Here is a 25,656-nt window from a genome sequence, read left to right as displayed (position 1 = left end):
CTAGTTAGGATAACCATCTATTTAGGATTACCTTCTAGTTAGGATTACCATCTAGTTAGGATTACCTTCTAGTTAGGATAACCATCTAGTTAGGATTACCTTCTAGTTAGGATAACCATCTAGTTAGGATTACCTTCTAGTTAGGGCAACCATCTAGTTAGGATTACCTTCTAGTTAGGATAACCATCTAGTTAGGATGACCATCTAGTTAGGATTACCTTCTAGTTAGGGTAACCATCTAGTTAGGATAACCATCTAGTTAGGATTACCTTCTAGTTAGGATTACCATCTAGTTAGGATTACCTTCTAGTTAGGATAACCATCTAGTTAGGATTACCTTCTAGTTAGGGTAACCATCTAGTTAGGATTACCATCTAGTTAGGATAACCATCTAGTTAGGATTACCTTCTAGTTAGGGCAACCATCTAGTTAGGATCACCATCTAGTTAGTATTACCTTCTAGTTAGGGCAACCATCTAGTTAGGATTACCTTCTAGTTAGGATAACCATCTAGTTAGGATTACCTTCTAGTTAGGATAACCATCTAGTTAGGGTAACCACCTAGTTAGGATAACCATCTAGTTAGGATAACCATCCTAGTTAGGTTAACCATCTAGTTAGGATAACCATCTAGTTAGGATAGCCATCTAGTTAGGATAACCATCCTAGTTAGGTTAACCATCTAGTTAGGATAACCATCTAGTTAGGATAACCTTCTAGTTAGGATTACCTTCTAGTTAGGATTACCATCTAGTTAGGATTACCACCTAGTTAGGATAACCATCTAGTTAGGATAACCATCTAGTTAGGATAACCATCTAGTTAGGATAACCTTCTAGTTAGGATTACCATCTAGTTAGGGTAACCATCTAGTTAGGATAACCTTCTAGTTAGGGTAACCATCTAGTTAGGATAACCATGTAGTTAGGATTACCATCTAGTTAGGGTAACCATCTAGTTAGGATACCCATCTAGTTAGGATAATCATCTAGTTAGGATTACCATCTAGTTAGGATAACCATCTAGTTAGGATAACCTTCTAGTTAGGATTACCATCTAGTTAGGATTACCATCTAGTTAGGATAACCATCTAGTTAGGATAACCATCTAGTTAGGATAACCTTCTAGTTAGGATAACCATCTAGTTAGGATAACCATCTAGATAGGATTACCTTCTAGTTAGGATTACCATCTAGTTAGGATTACCATCTAGTTAGGATAACCATCTAGTTAGGATTACCATCTAGTTAGGATAACCATCTAGTTAGGATTACCATCTAGTTAGGATTACCATCTAGTTAGGATAACCATCTAGTTAGGATTACCTTCTAGTTAGGATTACCATCTAGTTAGGATAACCATCTAGATAGGATTACCTTCTAGTTAGGATAACCATCTAGTTAGGATAACCATCTAGTTAGGATAACCATCTAGTTAGGATTACCTTCTAGTTAGGATTACCATCTAGTTAGGATAACCTTCTAGTTAGGATAACCATCTAGTTATGATAACCATCTAGTTAGGATTACCTTCTAGTTAGGATAACCATCTAGTTAGGATAACCTTCTAGTTAGGATTACCATCTAGTTAGGATAACCATCTAGTTAGGATTACCTTCTAGTTAGGATTACCATCTAGTTAGGATAACCATCTAGTTAGGATAACCATCTAGTTAGGATTACCTTCTAGTTAGGGTAACCATGTAGTTAGGATAACCATCTAGTTAGGATTACCTTCTAGTTAGGATAACCATCTAGTTAGGATAACCATCTAGTTAGGATTACCTTCTAGTTAGGGTAACCATCTAGTTAGGATAACCATCTAGTTAGGATAACCATCTAGTTAGGATTACCTTCTAGTTAGGATTACCATCTAGTTAGGATAACCATCTAGTTAGGATAACCATCTAGTTAGGATTACCTTCTAGTTAGGGTAACCATGTAGTTAGGATAACCATCTAGTTAGGATTACCTTCTAGTTAGGATTACCTTCTAGTTAGGGTAACCATCTAGTTAGGATAACCATCAAGTTAGGATAACCATCTAGTTAGGATTACCATCTAGTTAGGATAACCATCTAGTTAGGATTACCTTCTAGTTAGGATAACCATCTAGTTAGGATTACCTTCTAGTTAGGATAACCATCTAGTTAGGATAACCATCTAGTTAGGATTACCTTCTAGTTAGGATAACCATCTAGTTAGGATTACCTTCTAGTTAGGATAACCATCTAGTTATGATAACCATCTAGTTATGATAACCATGCCAAGTCATGGCGGTGGGAGGTCTCATTCTTTCCTCCAGGACACAGATGAAGTGTGGTGAACCATCACCAATCTGCATCCTAAATCTCACATCATTCCCTATGTAGTGCACTAATATTGGCATCAAAAGTAGTGCGCTATATAGAAAATAGGGTGCCATTTGGGACTCGTCCCTACTGTCTGTCTGTATCAGCTGACTAGTGTGTCAATTCAGGACTCATTTTGAAATGAGAATTTGTGCACCTTAGCTGTTAGCCCTGTCTTGTCCTTTCTTCTGTCTAAAATAATGTGCTAATGGGAACGTAAAAGTTCATAGTAAGGTGACATGTCTTGACTGATCTTTCAGACTTTGGGCAATTCGAACACCAGCGGGATCGTAAAAATATCTCAGATGCAGCAGAAATGTATAGGTCTAAAAAGGTTCTAGAATGAACGATTTCATCTTGACTTTCAGAAAACAATTGTTTGTGATACAAAATGTAAAAAAAATAAAATCCTCCCAGCGACGTTAGTGAGTAAGAATTGCCAGAACATTCTGAGATCCTGCGGTTGAATCATCCTGGTCTTTTCTCAGGGTCTGCAGTATACAGTATGCAGTATGCAGTATTATGCAGTATACAGTATGCAGTATACAGTATGCAGTATACAGTATGCAGTATGCAGTATACAGTATGCAGTATACAGTATGCAGTATGCAGTATACAGTATACAGTATGCAGTATGCAGTATGCAGTATACAGTATACAGTATGCAGTATGCAGTATGCAGTATGCAGTATACCATATGCAGTATGCAGTATGCTGTATACAGTATGCAGTTTACAGTATGCAGTATGCAGTATACAGTATGCAGTATGCAGTATACAGTATACAGTATGCATTATGCAGTATGCAGTATACAGTATGCAGTATGCATTATGCAGTATGCAGTATACAGTATGCATTATGCAGTATGCAGTATACAGTATGCAGTATGCAGTATACAGTATGCATTATGCAGTATGCAGTATACAGTATGCAGTATACAGTATGCAGTGTACAGTATGCAGTATGCAGTATGCATTATGCAGTATGCAGTATACAGTATGCATTATGCAGTATGCAGTATACAGTATGCAGTATGCAGTATACAGTATGCATTATGCAGTATGCAGTATGCAGTATGCAGTATACAGTATGCAGTGTACAGTATGCAGTATGCAGTATGCATTATGCAGTATGCAGTATACAGTATGCATTATGCAGTATGCAGTATACAGTATGCAGTATGCAGTATACAGTATGCATTATGCAGTATGCAGTATGCAGTATGCAGTATACAGTATGCAGTGTACAGTATGACGCCTGTTGATATTTCCTTCTTCTGTTTCTCAGACAATAGACAACATAAATACCTCATCTCTCTGGTGAATGTGTCCCCCCCCCAAAAAAATTCTCACAACAGTTAAATATCTATTCACTGTAGCTTACTGTATTTCAAAACACTTCCTACCATTTTATAACAATAGCAATGGTTCCCCTCCAACCCTACTTCGACTTCTTCACCACAAAATGGCATCCTGCTCTACGTCTCCCTGGCGGCTGTCCTTTGTTGTAGTGATGTCACGTTGTGTAGAGCGGGGTTGGAGTCGGGTTAGAGGCCTTCAATGATGTTGAATGTTTTATGACTGTGTGCTTTGTGTTGCAGTCAGACTCTGTCCGTCCCCCTTCCCCATGTCGCTCTGAGAGACTGGGACACAGAATCTCCTATTCCACAACGCACGCACACAACCTTAACCACTTGGAATGAATGTTTAAAAATGTTTTAATCTGACTTGTTTCTGTTTTAACCCTGTAACGGAATTAGTCGACGTTTCACGGTAAAGTCTACGCCTGTAGTATTCGGCATTATGTGAAAAAAAATACAATTCGATTTCAATTAATGCATCTAAAATAGAGGTCGATGATATATTTTTGGTTTCATATCGAATGCACCATAACCTGGTCTCACACTCTATGGACATAGTAATCACAACAGTAGAAGAGTTGAGTACAGTATATACAGTACCAGTCAAAAGTTTGGATACACCTACTCATTCAAGGGTTTTTCTTTATTTTTACTATTTTCTACATTGTAGAATAATAGTGAAGACATCAAAACTATGAAATAACACGTATGGAATCATGTAGTAACAAAAAAAAGTGTTAAACAAATCAAAATATATTTGTTATTTTTTGATTCTTCAAAGTAGCCACACTTTGCCTTGATGACAGCTTTGAACACTCTTGCCCATTCTCTCAACCAGCTTCATGAGAAATGCTTTTCCAACAGTCTTGAAGGAGTTCCCACATATGCTGAGCACTTGTTGGGTGCTTTTCCTTCACTCTGCGGTCCAACTCATCCCAAACCATCTCAATTGGGTTGAGGTCGGGTGATTGTGGAGGCCAGGTCATCTGATGCAGCACTCCATCACTCTCCTTCTTGGTCAAATAGCCCTTACACACCATGGAGGTATGTTTTGGGTCATTGTCCTGTTGAAAAACACATGATAGTCCCACTAAGCCCAAACCAGATGGGATGGCCTAACGCTGCAGAATGCTGTGGTAGCCATGCTGGTTCAGTGTGCCTTGAATTCTAAATAAATCCCAGACAGTGTCACCAGCAAAGAACCCCCACACCATCACACCTCCTCCTCCATGCTTCACGGTGGGAACCACACATGTGGAGATCATCCGTTCACCTAATCTGCGTCTCACAAAGACATGGTGGTTGGAACCAAAAAATCTCACATTTGGACTCATCAGACCAAAGGACAGATTTCCACCGATCTAATGTCCATTGCTCGTGTTATTGGTCCAAGCAAGTCTCTTCTTATTATTGGTGTCCTTTAGTAGTGGTTTCTTTGCAGCAATTCAACCATGAAGGCCTGATTCATGCAGTCACCTCTGAACAGTTGATGTTGAGATGTGTCTGTTACTTGAACTCTGTGAAGCATTTATTTGGGCTGCAATTTCTGAGGCTGGTAACTCTAATGAACATATCCTCTGCAGCAGAGGTAACGCTGGGTCTTCCTTTCCTGTGGCGTTCCTCTTGAGACCCAGTTTTGTAATAGCGCTTGATGGTTTTTGTGAATGCACTTAAAGAAACTTTCAAAGTTCTTGAAATTTTCCAGATTGACTGACCTTCATGTCTTAAAGTAATGATGGACTTCTGTATACCACCCCTACCTTGTCACAACACAACTGATTGGATTTAACATGGCACACCTGTTAATGTAAAAGCATTCCAGGTGACTACCTCATGAAGCTGGTTGAGAGAATGCCAAGAGTGTGCAAAGTTGTCATCAAGGCAAAGGGTGGCTACTTTCAAGAATATAAAATATATTTTGATTTGTTTAACACTTTTCTGATTACTACATGATTCCATATGTGTTATTTCATAGTTTTGATGTCTTCACTATTATTCTGCAATGTAGAAAAGAGTAAAAAAATAAATGAAGAAAAACCCTTGAATGAGTAGGTGTGACCAACCTTTTGACTGGTACTCTATATAATATTATGCTGTACTCTACCATCATAGTATTTATTGGGTTTGTGGAGCTCATTTAGGACATAGATTGTATCATATTTTTTTTAAATCATTGACATTAACTGATAAGGGGAATGTAAACATTGTAACCAGTGGCAATAGTCAATCGTAATCAACTATAGTTTCCCATAGCGAGTTTCTCACAGTAGCTCAACACAGTGTGCAGTCGTAAATCAATCAATCAATCAAATGTATTTTACAAAAGTCCTTTTTTTTTACAACAGCTGTTGTCAGAAAGTTATTTACATTTAATAAGTAGTGGTATTATGCAGTTAATTAACTTCTCAAGGTGATATAGTGTAGCTTGGTGTAGAAACAGATTGGTACAGACAGTCTCTGATATAGTGTATCTAATATACAGTATCTAATATACTGTAGCTTGGTGTAGAAACAGACTGGTCCAGACCGTATCTGATATAGTGTAGCTTGGTATAGAAACAGATTGGTCCAGACAGTCTCTGATATAGTGTAGCTTGGTGTAGAAACAGACAGGTCCAGACCAGTCTCTGATATAGTGTAGCTTGGTGTAGAAACAGACAGGTCCAACCAGTCTCTGATATAGTGTAGCTTGGTGTAGAAACAGACTGGTACAGACCGTATCTGATATAGTGTATCTAATATACTGTATCTAATATCTAATATACTGTATCTAATATCTAATATACTGTATCTAATATACTGTATCTAATATCTAATATCTAATATACAGTATCTAATATCTAATATCTAATATACAGTATCTAATATACTGTATCTAATATCTAATATCTGATATATAATATACTGTAGCTTGGTTAGAACATGTCGTAGTTTAACATGGTCATGTCTGGGTATTCACAGTCCTGTCATCCTGTCACAAATACCCCTAACCCTAACCCCCTCACAGGATGAGAGGTGTCACATAACACCATAAAGGAGACACAGATTTGTCATGTCAAAACTCAATACTTCCGTGTGTGTGTGTGTGTGTGTGTGTGTGTGTGTGTGTGTGTGTGTGAGAAATGTATTTGTCATGTCTCAAAACTCAATACAGTTGACATTGGACATTATGAAGGCAGAAACTCAGATAGAGTTACTGTAGAAATGGAAATACATTTTACTGTCATTCTTTTGACTTTATTCAATGACTCTGTGGTTAATACGTGTGTCACATGTCGACAGGTGTGAAGAAGAAGATGGAGGAGGAGGAGGAGGAGGAGGAGGAAAAATGCAAGCAAAGGTGTAAGGTAAAATGGCTGTTATATTAGCTTCTGTATCTTCATTAGATACAGTACAATAGTCGTTAGATACAGTAAAAAAAAGTATTTTGATACAGACGAAAAGTCTTTACATACAGTAGAATAGTCTTTATATACTGTAAAAGCTCCTTCAAATACAGTAAAATAGTCTTCAGATACAGTAAAATAGTTTTCAGATACAGTAAAATAGTCTTCAGATATAGTAAAATAGTCTTTAGATACAGTAAACGAGTCTTTACATACAGTAAAAGCTTCTACAAAAAGGGTTGGAATTTCAGGTTATTACATGTCCATTTCATATAATTGACTGGACACTGTGTCTTTCTGTCCACTACGACAATAAATTAATGGAAACGTAATTACAAACAGAAACAGAAAGAGGAAATGGATTGAGATGACCATCTGTGAACCACCTGTATCTATGTTGTGTTTCTCAGCCTTTTATTTCCAAGAGGAGAGGAAAGGAGAGAGGGAGAACAACAAAGGGAGAGAGAGCAGAGGGAGAGAGAGAGAAGAGAGAGAGTGAGGAGAGAGCAGAGGGAGAGAGAGAGAGGAGAGAGAGGAGAGAGTGGAGAGAGAGAGGAGAGAGCAGAGGGAGAGAGAGAGAGGAGAGAGCAGAGAGAGAGAGAGGAGAGAGTGGAGAGAGAGAGGAGAGAGTGGAGAGAGAGAGAGGAGAGAGCAGAGGGAGAGAGAGAGGAGAGAGCAGAGGGAGAGAGAGAGAGGAGAGAGCAGAGGGAGAGAGAGAGAGGAGAGAGCAGAGAGAGAGAGGAGAGAGTGGAGAGAGAGAGGAGAGAGTGGAGAGAGAGAGAGGAGAGAGCAGAGGGAGAGAGAGAGAGAGAGAGAGAGAGAGAGTGAGGAGAGAGTGGAGAGAGAGAGCTTCGGTCCATTTGTCTGAACACATTCTGAGAAATGTGTCAGGCGGCTATCGCCACGGAGACCAATCTGGAGGTAAGTGCACATATTGTTTGCCTCACACATCCTGCTCATTGAATTCTGGGAAATTGCCTTGCCTCAAACAAAGGTTGTCATTATTTTGTCACTCAGCGTCCCAAGTGACATTTACAGCAAATAACTTCAACAGCCCAAACGCACGCACGCACGCACACACACACACACACACACACACACACACACACACACACACACACACACACACACACACACACACACACACACACACACACACACACACACACACACACACACATTCGAAAGGAAACGGGCTGAAATGACACAGAGAAAATATGAAGTCATTATGTTTTTTTTGTATTTCTGATAGTAAAGAAAAATCTTCTGGAATACCTGGCGGGTTCTATGTTTGATCTATGGAGGTGGAATATACAGCCAATCATTGACATTATAAAACTGAACTACCAAAGTTAATTAACACGTGTAAGAAGCTGATGAACATTCTCTCATCTTTAAATACATAAAATAGTAATTTTTTTTATTTGGAAACAGGTTTGAGGGTAGTCTCCTTTTTAAAATACAAAATATAGGTCCCTTTCAGTACTTATTAACTGGAGAGATAAACTGAGTCTGTAATTCTGTGTTTCGTTGCATCTCATTCCACTAATTTCTTGGTTCTGTGAGGAAGACAATAAGATAAACACACATCTCTATTGGCACACACACACTAACACACACACACACACACACACACACACACACACACACACACACACACACACACACACACACACACACACACACACACACACACACACACACACACACACATACACACTAACACACACACTAACACATACACACTAACACACACACACACACACACTAACGCACACACACACACACACTAACGCAAACACACACACACACACACACACACACTAACACAAACACAAACACACACACACACACACACACACGTACACACACTAACACACACACACTAACACATACACACACACTCACACACTCACACACACACACTAACGCAAACACACACACACACAAACACACACACACACTAACACATGCACCACATAGCACTATAGACACAAAACGGTCATCACTTGTAACACAGGCTGTCCAATGTTCAAAACATTGAATTGTGGATACATATGTTTAAAGAAACCTTGCACTTGCAGAATCATTGGTTCAAATAACTCATTAATCATGAAATACCATAGGAGCATTCATTTAGATCACCCACACACACAAGATACCGATAGTTTCCCTGTGTCGTTGTTCGTGCGATCATTAAATATTGTAGGACAGAATATGTGATGCATGTTTCATTATGGTACTACACGTAAATACATCAGTGTAAAAAGACTAGTAGAGAGAATACTACAGACACAGTGGAATCATTGAACAAAATGTGAAATTTATTGATGAAATACAATAAAATCACAACATAGGTTTCTTTGAATCAAAGCAAAAATAATTATCTACAAAAAAAAGGAAAAAAACTACAGTAAAACGTCAACTGCAGTGTTCCTCACCTGGCTCACTGTAAAACGCAAAGGATTGATTACTGTACTTCTATATTTCCATCAACCCTGTCGTGTGGATTTGGCCACAGGTTCTCATCCGCATCACAATGGATGTTTTCATCAGCCAAACATCTTGGGAAGAATCTTCCGTCAGGGAGAATCCTGGCCAGATACTGGTCTGCTGTGATGTCATTGCACGCGTCATCCATGGCCTGGAGAAGGGTGGGCTTGTTCGTGAGGGCGCCTATCGTATACCTTCCACCTCCACGTGGAGAAAAAGTCCTCAATCGGGTTAAGGAAAAGAGAGTATGGCGGTAAGTACAGGGTGGTAAATTGTGGTTGGGCCTTTAAACCATGCTTGCACCATTTGAGCACGGTGGAACCTGACATTATCCCCACACAATGACATAGGTCACACCATCAGCTCTACAGACCTGATTTAGCTCATCAAGGAAGGTTACATTCAAACAGCGAATCATGTGGCTGCCTGCAACTCAATATATAGAGTATGTAGAGTAGAGAGCTTTAGTTGTTGTTCGACCAAACATTAGAACGAACAAGATCAGTAATCTAAGCAATTTTGACCTTGGTATGATTGTTGATGCCACACATGCTGATTCCAGCATCTCAGAAACAGCTGCCTTCCTGGGATTTTAACGCACTACAGTCTCTAGAGTTTACAGAGAACGGTGCGATAAACAAAACACATTCAGTGAGCGGCAGTTCTGTGGGCAAAAACACCTTGTTAACGAGAGAGTTCAGAGGAGAACGTCTAGACTCATTCAAGCTAACAGAAAGGCAACAAATGCTCAAATAACAGCTGTTTAAAACAGTGGTGTGCAGAAGGGCATCTCTTAACGTTACAACACCGTGAATAATTCAGGCTGTTGTGGAGGCAAAAGGGGGTCCTACCCAGTACTAGATAGGTGTACCTAATAAAGTGGCCAGTGAGTGTACAGTAATGTCAAATCTGAAAACATGGTCTGGAAAAGTGGTACATGGGACTATAGAAACAGTGTCTGATAAAGAATGATGAAGAAATATTACATCCATAGATAATGCAGTCCAATTGGTTCATGTTCCACGATAATTGGTGTCAATGGATCTCGTTATCCTGAAACTTTCATGATCTAAACATGGAATATTGTTTGTTAATTTCCCATAAAACTGTGCATGAAGAGTATTGCAACAGTTACTTATCATTTTGAGCAGTTGTATCAATTGATAGTCAGATCATTGTAATGAAATGGCTGCCTTTCCTTCCAGTTCTCTGCTCCCAATGACTGGAACGAATTGCAAAAATCGCTGAAGCTGGAGACTTATATTTCCCTCACTAACTTTAAACATCAGCTATCTGAGCAGCTAACCGATCGCTGCAGCTGTACACAGTCCATCTGTAAATAGCCCACCCAATCTACCTACCTCATCCCCTTACTGTTTTTATTTACTTTTCTGCTCTTTTGCACACCAGTATCTCTACTTGCACATCATCATCTGCTATTTATCACTCCAGCGTTTAATTGCTAAATTGTAATTACTTCACTACTATGGCCTATTTATTGCCTTACCGCCTCACGCCATTTGCACACACTGTATATAGACTTTCTTTTTTTCTATTGTGTTATTGACTGTACGCTTGTTTATTCCATGTGTAACTCTGTGTTGTTGTTTCTGTCGCACTGCTTTGCTTTATCTTGGTCAGGTCGCAGTTGTAAATGAGTACTTGTTCTCAACTAGCCTACCTGGTTAAATAAAGGTGAGAAGAAAAAAAATAAAATGAATAGACAGTCATCTCAGATGTAACGTGTGAATTGCATTTTGAAATGGTAATATTTTGATGTTAAAGTTGTGTCATTTTCAACAGGTGATTTTAGTTCAATGAACAAATGATCTTAGTGTATTGTATGTATGTATTGTATGTGTATTGTATCCAAGCAATTGGAAAAAGTGTTAAAAGAGTTTTGAACATTTTTCATTTTGATCATCGGTTGGTGAGTTTTGTGTCTAGAGTTTTGAAGAATGACATCAAGTTTCTGAAATTAGTGCCAAAGTGATTGTAAAAAAAAAAAAAAAAATGTAGGAGCGTTGATGAAAAAGTGAATTTAGGTTCCCTGACTAATGCTCCAGACTAAACTTTTCTTCGCTTTTCATCGATGGAAAGAAGTCGTGTATCAGGAAGACAAGATGCAGCTTTAATTAACCTTGTCAGAGGTGTGCAAACATTATTTCCAGACTCGTACAGTAAACCGTTTACTCAGCGCCCTCTGGGTTTTCACATCTCCCAAATAACACAATCCAAAGGTATACAAAGAGACAAAATCAATCGTTGATTACATTTATTCTGGCTTTCACTTTTTTATTTTTTGCTTGTTTCATTTGATTTCTCTTTCGGTGAGAAAGTGAAATATTCCGAGAGCTGTCAAACATTTATCCACTCACTCTGTGTGAAGAATACACCATTTATACTCTGTGTGAAGCCATACGTGTTTCATTTCCATCTGCGTGATTAATGGTCTCGACATACAGACTGTGTATACGTCCCAAATGGAACCCTATTCCATATTTAGTGCACTACTTTAGACCAGGGTGGCACCCTATTCCATATTTAGTGCACTACTTTAGACCAGAGAGGCACCCTACTCCATATTTAGTGCACTACTTTAGACCAGGGTGGCACCCTATTCCATATTTAGTGCACTACTTTTGACCAGGGTGGCACCCTATTCCATATTTAGTGCACTACTTTTGACCAGGGTGGCACCCTATTCCATATTTAGTGCACTACTTTAGACCAGGGTGGCACCCTATTCCATATTTAGTGAACTACTTTAGACCAGGGTGGCACCCTATTCCATATTTAGTGCACTACTTTAGACCAGGGTGGCACCCTATTCCATATTTAGTGAACTACTTTAGACCAGGGTGGCACCCTATTCCATATTTAGTGCACTACTTTTGACCAGGGTGGCACCCTATTCCATATTTAGTACACTACTTTTGAACAGAGTGGCACCCTATTCCATATTTAGTGCACTACTTTAGACCGGGGCCCAAAGGGAATAGAGTGCCATTTGGGACGGACCATGTGAGAGATATGGAATCTGAAAACAATGGGACAATTGCTTCATTCTTGCGTTTATTGAACCACTGAAAAATACAGTATAAAACTGTAGAATGCAGCACATTTTGAGTGTGTTCACCGTAGTGTAGTTGTTGACAATAAGTTAAAGCTCGCCTCCAAACAATCATAGACAAGAAAGCAGGAACAGGAAGAAGACACACACACACACACACACACACTGTCTCACAAATAGTGTGTGTGGACAGAGTTTGCGATATTTCATCTGCTAAAGCCCTCTATCAGCAAAACCTCTCCTCCTGCATCATACTAACCACAGCTTACTGGAGCTAGCATCATACTAACCACAGCTAACTGGAGCTAGCATCATACTAACCACAGCTAACTGGAGCTAGCATCATACTAACCACAGATAACTGGAGCTAGCATCATACTAACCACAGCTAACTGGAGCTAGCATCATACTAACCACAGCTACCTGGAGCTAGCATCATACTAACCACAGCTAACTGGAGCTAGCATCATACTAACCACCGCTAACTGGAGCTAGCATCATACTAACCACAGCTAACTGGAGTTAGCATCATATTAACCATAGCTAACTGAAGCTAGCATCATGCTAACCACAGCTACCTGGAGCTAGCATCATACTAACCACAGCTAACTGGAGCTAGCATCATACTAACCACAGCTAACTGGAGCTAGCATCATACTAACCACAGCTAACTGGAGCTAGCATCATACTAACCACAGCTAACTGGAGCTAGCATCATACTAACCACAGCTAACTGGAGTTAGCATCATATTAACCATAGCTAACTGAAGCTAGCATCATGCTAACCACAGCTACCTGGAGCTAGCATCATACTAACCACAGACAAGTTTGACATGCGCCCCAAATGTCAACCTATTCCTTATGTAGTGCACTACTTTTGACAAAATGTGCCTTTCATAAAGGAGTGGTTGTAGTACTACCCTATAGTATAACACTATCTAAGACAGATTGTTTAGTATCTCTGCCAACTATCTATCAAGCCTGGCTGTGGGTATCATCCATACAGCCCACAGTGAGTGAGTGTGTGTGTGTGTGTGTGTGTGTGTGTGTGTGTGTGTGTGTGTGTGTGTGTGTGTGCGTGCGTGCGTGCGTGCGTGCGTGTGTGCGTGCGTGCGTGCGTTTTTGTGTGTGTGTGTGTGAGAGAGAGTGTGTGTCTTGGCATCATCCATACAGCCCACAAACAATAGAAGCAGAGTTTGATGAATGGCTCAGCTTGAAAGGACTTGTTGGGAGTTGACCGAGAGAGAGACACACATCCCATTCAGTCCCGGGGGAGTCTTCGGTCTACATGCAGAATCTGCCCACGGGAGATTAACTGAGACGAGATGAGACATCACAAATAAATAGATGATCACATACAAGAAAAGAGAGATACTGTTAGTGGACCAAGGTTGTACAGAGATACTGTTAACGGACCAAGGTTGAACAGAGATACTGTTAGTGGACCAAGGTTGTACAGAGATACTGTTAACGGACCAAGGTTGAACAGAGATACTGTTAGTGGACCAAGGTTGTACAGAGATACTGTTAGTGGACCAAGGTTGTACAGAGATACTGTTAGTGGACCAAGGTTGTACAGAGATACTGTTAGTGGACCAAGGTTGTACAGAGATACTGTTAGTAGACCAAGGTTGTACAGAGATACTGTTAGTGGACCAAGGTTGAACAGAGATACTGTTAGTGGACCAAGGTTGTACAGAGATACTGTTAGTGGACGAAGGTTGTACAGAGATACTGTTAGTGGACCAAGGTTGTACAGAGATACTGTTAGTAGACCAAGGTTGTAGAGAGATACTGTTAGTGGACCAAGGTTGTACAGAGATACTGTTAGTGGACCAAGGCTGTACAGAGATACTGTTAGTGGACCAAGGTTGTACAGAGATACTGTTAGTGGACCAAGGTTGAACAGAGATACTATTAGTGGACCAAGGTTGTACAGAGATACTGTTAGTGGACCAAGGTTGTACAGAGATACTGTTAACGGACCAAGGTTGAACAGAGATACTGTTAGTGGACCAAGGTTGTACAGAGATACTGTTAACGGACCAAGGTTGAACAGAGATACTGTTAGTGGACCAAGGTTGAACAGAGATACTGTTAGTGGACCAAGGTTGTACAGAGATACTGTTAGTGGACCAAAGTTGTACAGAGATACTGTTAGTAGACCAAGGTTGTACAGAGATACTGTTAGTGGACCAAGGTTGAACAGAGATACTATTAGTGGACCAAGGTTGTAGAGAGATACTGTTAGTGGACCAAGGTTGAACAGAGATACTGTTAGTGGACCAATGTTGTACAGAGATTCTGTTAGTGGACCAATGTTGTACAGAGATACTGTTAGTGGACCAAGGTTGTACAGAGATAATGTTAGTGGACCAAGGTTGTACAGAGATACTGTTAGTGGACCAAGGTTGTACAGAGATACTGTTAGTAGACCAAGGTTGTACAGAGATACTGTTAGTGGACCAAGGTTGTACAGAGATACTGTTAGTGGACCAAGGTTGTAGAGAGATACTGTTAGTGGACCAAGGTTGAACAGAGATACTGTTAGTGGAGGGAGGTTGTACAGAGATACTGTTAGTGGACGAAGGTTGTACAGAGATACTGTTAGTGGACCAAGGTTGTACAGAGATACTGTTTGTAGACCAAGGTTGTACAGAGATACTGTTAGTGGACCAAGGTTGTACAGAGATACTGTTAGTAGACCAAGGTTGTAGAGTGATACTGTTAGTGGACCAAGGTTGTACAGAGATACTGTTAGTGGACCAAGGCTGTACAGAGATACTGTTAGTGGACCAAGGTTGTACAGAGATACTGTTAGTGGACCAAGGTTGAACAGAGATACTATTAGTGGACCAAGGTTGTACAGAGATACTGTTAGTGGACCAAGGTTGTACAGAGATACTGTTAGTGGACCAAGGTTGTACAGAGATACTGTTTGTAGACCAAGGTTGTACAGAGATACTGTTAGTGGACCAAGGTTGTACAGAGATATTGTTAGTGGACCAAGGTTGAACAGAGATACTGTTAGTGGACCAAGGTTGTACAGAGATATCCTGTTCTCTTCTCTTCCTGTCCTGTTCTCCTCCTGTCCTGTTCTCTCCCTGTCCTGTTCTCTCCCTGTCCTGTTCTCTCCCTGTCCTGTTCTCTTCCCTGCTCTGTTCTGTTCTCTTCCTGTCCTGTTCTCTTCCTGTCCTGTTCTCTCCCTGTCCTGTTCTCCTCCTGTCCTGTTCTCTTCCTGTCCTGTTCTCTTCCTGTCCTGTTCTCTCCCTGTCCTGTTCTCCTCCTGTCCTGTTCTCTCCCTGTCCTGTTCTCTTCCTGCTCTGTTCTGTTCTTTTCCTGTCCTGTTCTCTTCCTGTCCTGTTCTCTCCCTGTCCTGTTCTCCTCCTGTCCTGTTCTCTCCCTGTCCTGTTCTCCTCCTGTCCTGTTCTCTCCCTGTCCTGTGCTCTCCCTGTCCTGTTCTCTCCCTGTCCTGTTCTCTCCCTGTCCTGTTCTCTTCCTGTCCTGTTCTCTCCCTGCTCTGTTCTCTTCCTGTCCTGTTCTCTCCCTGTCCTGTTCTCTTCCTGCTCTGTTCTCTCCCTGTCCTGTTCTCTTCCTGTCCTGTTCTCCTCCTGCTCTCTTCTCCTCCTGTCCTGTTCTCTCCCTGTCCTGTTCTCTCCCTGTCCTGTTCTCTTCCTGCTCTGTTCTGTTCTCTCCCTGTCCTGTTCTCTTCCTGTCCTGTTCTCTCCCTGCTCTGTTCTCTTCCTGTCCTGTTCTCTCCCTGTCCTGTTCTCTTCCTGCTCTGTTCTCTCCCTGTCCTGTTCTCTTCCTGTCCTGTTCTCCTCCTGCTCTGTTCTCCTCCTGTCCTGTTCTCTCCCTGTCCTGTTCTCTCCCTGTCCTGTTCTCTTCCTGCTCTGTTCTGTTCTCTTCCTGTCCTGTTCTCTTCCTGTCCTGTTCTCTCCCTGTCCTGTTCTCCTCCTGTCCTGTTCTCTCCCTGTCCTGTTCTCTCCCTGTCCTGTTCTCTCCCTGTCCTGTTCTCTTCCTGTCATGTTCTCTTCCTGCTCTGTTCTCTCCCTGCATTTCCTATTGCACTCCACAGAGCAACACCTTTGTGAAAATGCTTTTAATCGACTACAGCTCAGCGTTCAACAACATAGTGCCCTCCAGGTGATAATGGTAGGCAACAACACATCCGCCACGCTGACCCTCAAAACGCCCACCTGTCATGGTTGCAATCTCTCCCTCAACGTGGGCAAGACTTCTCTTTAGCTGATCGTGGACTACAGGAAACGGATGGCCGAGCACAACCCCATACACATCGTCGGGGCTGTAGTGGAGCGGGTCGAGAGCTTCAAGATCTTCAGTGTCCACGTCACTAAGGAATTAACACGGGCCACACACACCAACACAGTCGTGAAGAAGGCACGACAATGCCTCTTCCCCCTCAGAAGGCTGAAAATATTTAGTATGGGTCCTGAGATCCTCAAAAAGTTCTACAGCTGCACCAGTGAGAGCAGCTTGACTGGATGCAGCACCGCCTGGTATGGAAACTGCTTGGCATCCAACCGCAAAGCACTACAGAGGGTACTGGTACCCCGTGTATATACCCAAGTTATCCTTAGTCTTTGTGTTATAATTTTTCTTTCTGCGTTGTTGGAAAGGGCTCGTAAAGTAAGCATTTCTCTCTGCATTTCTGTAGTACCTCTGTGTGTCTGTAGTACCACTGTCTGTCTGTAGTACCTCTGTCTGTCTGTATTACCTCTGTCTGTCTGTATTACCTCTGTCTGTCTGTATTACCTCTGTCTGTCTGTATTACCTCTGTCTGTCTGTAGTACTGCAGGCCACAGAAGGAGATGAGACTCATGACTACTGCTCTAAAAAAAAAAAAAATCCTTTGTCTTGGTTTCAATCCATGAAATAGATAAAGCACGATGTATCTGTCTTCATTCCTGTTAGCCTTGGTAATCTACAGACGTGATCTATTTGTCTAAGTAACAAGTTGACAAGGGAACAAGAAGATAACACGACGATTGCTATGATCTGGACAGTCCTTTCTGAATACTCCCCAGCAGATAGGCTACAAAGGCCTGGGTGGGTGGGAAGAATTGAAAAGGCACATGGGTGGAAAAAAAAAAAGACAAGTCAAATGTCATACAGCCTAAAACGCTGAAACTGTAAACACACAGTGCTTTGATTTTTGTTGCTCTCTCTCTCTCTCTCTCTCCCTTCCTTATTTTAAAAATATGATTGTTATATACTTGTGCCCTATTAAGGCATAGCGTGGCCCTTCACTGTGGCTCAGTTGGTAGAGCATGGTGTGTGCAACGCCAGGGTTGTGGGTTCAATTCCCACGGGGGGCCAGTACAAAAAAAAAAAAATTACAAAAAATGCATGAAATGAAATGTGTGAAATGTATGCATTCGCTACTGTAAGTCGCTCTGGATAAGAGTGTAAATGACTAAAAATTATAGCAGAGAAATTGATCTCTGACTTGAACAATCTGTGTTATCGATTTTGGCAACATGATTTCATTATGTGTTGATTATCTTTTACTTATTTATCACCCATAGAAAAAACAATCTATAATGTTAATGAATTGATTGAATGAATGTTGAAGAAACAAGAAAGATTTCATCAACTGGCCAATTAATAAAAAAAGAGAGACAGACTAGCAGGCTATGTGTAAGAAACCCACAATGCACCTCTCAGTTCATAGTTCCAGCTATCTGTTGGACAATTACTGTATATCAAAATGAATTCATTACCTGAATTCCAAGGTGGAATGTACAAGAAATGTAGCTATGACAACTGAACATGTAGACGATAAACTGAAAGAATGGACTCACTCGCTTTGGCTCTACCAGTACCAAGAGTGGCTCTACCAGTACCCAGAGTGGCTCTATACCAGTACCCAGAGTGGCTCTATACCAGTACCCAGAGTGGCTCTATACCAGTAACCAGAGTGGCTCTACCAGTACCCAGAGTGGCTCTATACCAGTACCCAGAGTGGCTCTATACCAGTACCCAGAGTGGCTCTATACCAGTACCCAGAGTGGCTCTATACCAGTACCCATAGTGGCTCTACCAGTACCCAGAGTGGCTCTATACCAGTACCAAGAGTGGCTCTATACCAGTACCCAGAGTGGCTCTACCAGTACCCAGAGTGGCTCTACCAGTACCCAGAGTGGCTCTACCAGTACCCAGAGTGGCTCTATACCAGTACCCAGAGTGGCTCTATACCAGTACCCAGAGTAGCTCTATACCAGTACCCAGAGTGGCTCTATACCAGTACCCAGAGTGGCTCTACCAGTACCCAGAGTGGCTCTACCAGTACCCAGAGTGGCTCTATACCAGTACCCAGAGTGGCTCTATACCAGTACGCAGAGTGGCTCTATACCAGTACCCAGAGTGGCTCTATACCAGTACCCAGAGTGGCTCTATACCAGTACCCAGAGTGGCTCTACCAGTACCCAGAGTGGCTCTATACCAGTAGAACACCTGTTTAGGAGAGGTGCTGGCTAGCAGAGTAGAACACCTGCTTAGGAGAGGTGCTGGCTAGCGGAGTAGAACACCTGTTTAGGAGAGGTGCTGGCTAGCGGAGTAGAACACCTGTTTAGGAGAGGTGCTGGCTAACGGAGTAGAACACCTGTTTAGGAGAGGTGCTGGCTAGCAGAGTAGAACACCTGTTTAGGAGAGGTGCTGGCTAGCAGAGTAGAACACCTGTTTAGGAGAGGTGTTGGCTAGCAGAGTAGAACACCTGTTTAGGAGAGGTGCTGGCTAGCAGAGTAGAACACCTGTTTAGGAGAGGTGCTGGCTACCAGAGTAGAACACCTGTTTAGGAGAGGTGCTGGCTAGCAGAGTAGAACACCTGTTTGGGAGAGGTGCTGGCTAGCAGAGTAGAACACCTGTTTAGGAGAGGTGCTGGCTAGCAGAGTAGAACTCTTGGAGCTCAGATTCAGTAATTTACCAACGTAACGTTTCGTACAGACAAGCTGTCTTCACCATGGTTTCGGTTAGTTCAGTCATTATACAACCCTTCTCTTCCAGATCAGCCCGCTCTGTCCCCCGATGAGTCAACACTATGTGGTTACAATGAGACTGAACTGTAGTCTACTCCAGTGGTTATAGACCTGCATCTGTTTGCATTTATTTCATTGGATAATTATATGGAGAGTTGAATGAAATGTACACTTTGTTTTATTTCTTTACCCACCTATTGTTCACCTAATACCTTTCTTTCTAGCACTATTGGTTAGAGCCCATAAGTAAGCATTTCACTGTGAGGTCTACTACACCTGTTGTATTCAGCATTTCACTGTAAGGTCTACTACACCTGTTGTATTCAGCATTTCACTGTGAGGTCTACTACACCTGTTGTATTCAGCATTTCACTGTGAGGTCTACTACACCTGTTGTATTCAGCATTTCACTGTGAGGTCTACTACACCTGTTGTATTCAGCATTTCACTGTGAGGTCTACTACACCTGTTGTATTCAGCATTTCACTGTGAGGTCTACTACACCTGTTGTATTCAGCATTTCACTGTGAGGTCTACTACACCTGTTGTATTCAGCATTTCACTGTGAGGTCTACTACACCTGTTGTATTCAGCATTTCACTGTAAGTTCTACTACACCTGTTGTATTCAGCATTTCACTGTGAGGTCTACTACACCTGTTGTATTCAGCATTTCACTGTGAGGTCTACTACACCTGTTGTATTCAGCATTTCACTGTGAGGTCTACTACACCTGTTGTATTCAGCATTTCACTGTGAGGTCTACTACACCTGTTGTATTCAGCATTTCACTGTAAGTTCTACTACACCTGTTGTATTCAGCATTTCACTGTGAGGTCTACTACACCTGTTGTATTCAGCATTTCACTGTAAGGTCTACTACACCTGTTGTATTCAGCATTTCACTGTGAGGTCTACTACACCTGTTGTATTCAGCATTTCACTGTAAGTTCTACTACACCTGTTTTATTCAGCATTTCACTGTGAGGTCTACCTACACCTGTTGTATTCAGCATTTCACTGTAAGGTCTACTACACCTGTTGTATTCAGCATTTCACTGTGAGGTCTACTACACCTGTTGTATTCAGCATTTCACTGTAAGGTCTTCCTACACCTGTTGTATTCAGCATTTCACTGTAAGGTCTACTACACCTGTTGTATTCAGCATTTCACTGTGAGGTCTACTACACCTGTTGTATTCAGCATTTCACTGTGAGGTCTACTACACCTGTTGTATTCAGAATTTCACTGTGAGGTCTACTACACCTGTTGTATTCAGCATTTCACTGTGAGGTCTACTACACCTGTTGTATTCAGCATTTCACTGTGAGGTCTACTACACCTGTTGTATTCAGCATTTCACTGTAAGGTCTAATACACCTGTTGTATTCAGCATTTCACTGTGAGGTCTACTACACCTGTTGTATTCAGCATTTCACTGTAAGGTCTACTACACCTGTTGTATTCAGCATTTCACTGTGAGGTCTACTACACCTGTTGTATTCAGCATTTCACTGTGAGGTCTACTACACCTGTTGTATTCAGCATTTCACTGTGAGGTCTACTACACCTGTTGTATTCAGCATTTCACTGTGAGGTCTACTACACCTGTTGTATTCAGCGTTTCACTGTGAGGTCTACTACACCTGTTGTATTCAGCATTTCACTGTGAAGTCTACTACACCTGTTGTATTCAGCATTTCACTGTGAAGTCTACTACACCTGTTGTATTCAGCATTTCACTGTGAGGTCTACTACACCTGTTGTATTCAGCATTTCACTGTGAGGTCTACTACACCTGTTGTATTCAGCATTTCACTGTGAGGTCTACTACACCTGTTGTATTCAGCATTTCACTGTGAGGTCTACTACACCTGTTGTATTCAGCATTTCACTGTGAGGTCTACTACACCTGTTGTATTCAGCATTTCACTGTAAGGTCTTCCTACACCTGTTGTATTCAGCATTTCACTGTAAGGTCTACTACACCTGTTGTATTCAGCATTTCACTGTGAGGTCTACTACACCTGTTGTATTCAGCATTTCACTGTGAGGTCTACTACACCTGTTGTATTCAGAATTTCACTGTGAGGTCTACTACACCTGTTGTATTCAGCATTTCACTGTGAGGTCTACTACACCTGTTGTATTCAGCATTTCACTGTGAGGTCTACTACACCTGTTGTATTCAGCATTTCACTGTAAGGTCTAATACACCTGTTGTATTCAGCATTTCACTGTGAGGTCTACTACACCTGTTGTATTCAGCATTTCACTGTAAGGTCTACTACACCTGTTGTATTCAGCATTTCACTGTGAGGTCTACTACACCTGTTGTATTCAGCATTTCACTGTGAGGTCTACTACACCTGTTGTATTCAGCATTTCACTGTGAGGTCTACTACACCTGTTGTATTCAGCATTTCACTGTGAGGTCTACTACACCTGTTGTATTCAGCGTTTCACTGTGAGGTCTACTACACCTGTTGTATTCAGCATTTCACTGTGAAGTCTACTACACCTGTTGTATTCAGCATTTCACTGTGAAGTCTACTACACCTGTTGTATTCAGCATTTCACTGTGAGGTCTACTACACCTGTTGTATTCAGCATTTCACTGTGAGGTCTACTACACCTGTTGTATTCAGCATTTCACTGTGAGGTCTACTACACCTGTTGTATTCAGCATTTCACTGTGAGGTCTACTACACCTGTTGTATTCAGCATTTCACTGTGAGGTCTACTACACCTGTTGTATTCAGCATTTCACTGTAAGGTCTACTACACCTGTTGTATTCAGCATTTCACTGTAAGTTCTACTACACCTGTTGTATTCAGCATTTCACTGTAAGGTCTACTACACCTGTTGTATTCAGCATTTCACTGTGAGGTCTACTACACCTGTTGTATTCAGCATTTCACTGTGAGGTCTACACCTGTTGTATTCAGCATTTCACTGTGAGGTCTACTACACCTGTTGTATTCAGCATTTCACTGTAAGTTCTACTACACCTGTTGTATTCAGCATTTCACTGTGAGGTCTACTACACCTGTTGTATTCAGCATTTCACTGTAAGGTCTACTACACCTGTTGTATTCAGCATTTCACTGTGAGGTCTACTACACCTGTTGTATTCAGCATTTCACTGTAAGTTCTACTACACCTGTTTTATTCAGCATTTCACTGTGAGGTCTACCTACACCTGTTGTATTCAGCATTTCACTGTAAGGTCTACTACACCTGTTGTATTCAGCATTTCACTGTGAGGTCTACTACACCTGTTGTATTCAGCATTTCACTGTAAGGTCTTCCTACACCTGTTGTATTCAGCATTTCACTGTAAGGTCTACTACACCTGTTGTATTCAGCATTTCACTGTGAGGTCTACTACACCTGTTGTATTCAGCATTTCACTGTGAGGTCTACTACACCTGTTGTATTCAGAATTTCACTGTGAGGTCTACTACACCTGTTGTATTCAGCATTTCACTGTGAGGTCTACTACACCTGTTGTATTCAGCATTTCACTGTGAGGTCTACTACACCTGTTGTATTCAGCATTTCACTGTAAGGTCTAATACACCTGTTGTATTCAGCATTTCACTGTGAGGTCTACTACACCTGTTGTATTCAGCATTTCACTGTAAGGTCTACTACACCTGTTGTATTCAGCATTTCACTGTGAGGTCTACTACACCTGTTGTATTCAGCATTTCACTGTGAGGTCTACTACACCTGTTGTATTCAGCATTTCACTGTGAGGTCTACTACACCTGTTGTATTCAGCATTTCACTGTGAGGTCTACTACACCTGTTGTATTCAGCGTTTCACTGTGAGGTCTACTACACCTGTTGTATTCAGCATTTCACTGTGAAGTCTACTACACCTGTTGTATTCAGCATTTCACTGTGAAGTCTACTACACCTGTTGTATTCAGCATTTCACTGTGAGGTCTACTACACCTGTTGTATTCAGCATTTCACTGTAGGGTCTACTACACCTGTTGTATTCAGCATTTCACTGTGAGGTCTACTACACCTGTTGTATTCAGCATTTCACTGTGAGGTCTACTACACCTGTTGTATTCAGCATTTCACTGTGAGGTCTACTACACCTGTTGTATTCAGCATTTCACTGTGAGGTCTACACCTGTTGTATTCAGCATTTCACTGTGAGGTCTACTAGACCTGTTGTATTCAGCATTTCACTGTGAGGTCTACTACACCTGTTGTATTCAGCATTTCACTGTGAGGTCTACTACACCTGTTGTATTCAGCATTTCACTGTGAGGTCTACTACACCTGTTGTATTCAGCATTTCACTGTGAGGTCTACTACACCTGTTGTATTCAGCATTTCACTGTGAGGTCTACTACACCTGTTGTATTCAGCATTTCACTGTGAGGTCTACTACACCTGTTGTATTCAGCATTTCACTGTGAGGTCTACTACACCTGTTGTATTCAGCATTTCACTGTAAGGTCTACTACCTGTTGTATTCAGCATTTCACTGTGAGGTCTACTACACCTGTTGTATTCAGCATTTCACTGTGAGGTCTACTACACCTGTTGTATTCAGCATTTCACTGTAAGGTCTACTACACCTGTTGTATTCAGCATTTCACTGTAAGGTCTACTACACCTGTTGTATTCAGCATTTCACTGTGAGGTCTACACCTGTTGTATTCAGCATTTCACTGTGAGGTCTACTACACCTGTTGTATTCAGCATTTCACTGTAAGGTCTACCTACACCTGTTGTATTCAGCATTTCACTGTAAGGTCTACTACACCTGTTGTATTCAGCATTTCACTGTAAGGTCTACTACACCTGTTGTATTCAGCATTTCACTGTGAGGTCTACACCTGTTGTATTCAGCATTTCACTGTAAGGTCTACTACACCTGTTGTATTCAGCATTTCACTGTGAGGTCTACTACACCTGTTGTATTCAGCATTTCACTGTAAGGTCTTCCTACACCTGTTGTATTCAGCATTTCACTGTAAGGTCTACTACACCTGTTGTATTCAGCATTTCACTGTGAGGTCTACTACACCTGTTGTATTCAGCATTTCACTGTGAGGTCTACTACACCTGTTGTATTCAGAATTTCACTGTGAGGGTCTACTACACCTGTTGTATTCAGCATTTCACTGTGAGGTCTACTACACCTGTTGTATTCAGCATTTCACTGTGAGGTCTACTACACCTGTTGTATTCAGCATTTCACTGTAAGGTCTAATACACCTGTTGTATTCAGCATTTCACTGTGAGGTCTACTACACCTGTTGTATTCAGCATTTCACTGTAAGGTCTACTACACCTGTTGTATTCAGCATTTCACTGTGAGGTCTACTACACCTGTTGTATTCAGCATTTCACTGTGAGGTCTACTACACCTGTTGTATTCAGCATTTCACTGTGAGGTCTACTACACCTGTTGTATTCAGCGTTTCACTGTGAGGTCTACTACACCTGTTGTATTCAGCATTTCACTGTGAGGTCTACTACACCTGTTGTATTCAGCATTTCACTGTGAAGTCTACTACACCTGTTGTATTCAGCATTTCACTGTGAGGTCTACTACACCTGTTGTATTCAGCATTTCACTGTAAGGTCTACTACACCTGTTGTATTCAGCATTTCACTGTGAGGTCTACTACACCTGTTGTATTCAGCATTTCACTGTGAGGTCTACTACACCTGTTGTATTCAGCATTTCACTGTGAGGTCTACTACACCTGTTGTATTCAGCATTTCACTGTGAGGTCTACTACACCTGTTGTATTCAGCATTTCACTGTGAGGTCTACTGACCTGTTGTATTCAGCATTTCACTGTGAGGTCTACTAGACCTGTTGTATTCAGCATTTCACTGTGAGGTCTACTACACCTGTTGTATTCAGCATTTCACTGTGAGGTCTACTACACCTGTTGTATTCAGCATTTCACTGTGAGGTCTACTACACCTGTTGTATTCAGCATTTCACTGTGAGG

Source organism: Salmo salar, chromosome ssa05, assembly GCF_905237065.1.
Source record: "Salmo salar chromosome ssa05, Ssal_v3.1, whole genome shotgun sequence".
Taxonomy (NCBI): Eukaryota; Metazoa; Chordata; class Actinopteri; order Salmoniformes; family Salmonidae; genus Salmo; species Salmo salar.
This window is presented reverse-complemented; position numbering follows the sequence as displayed.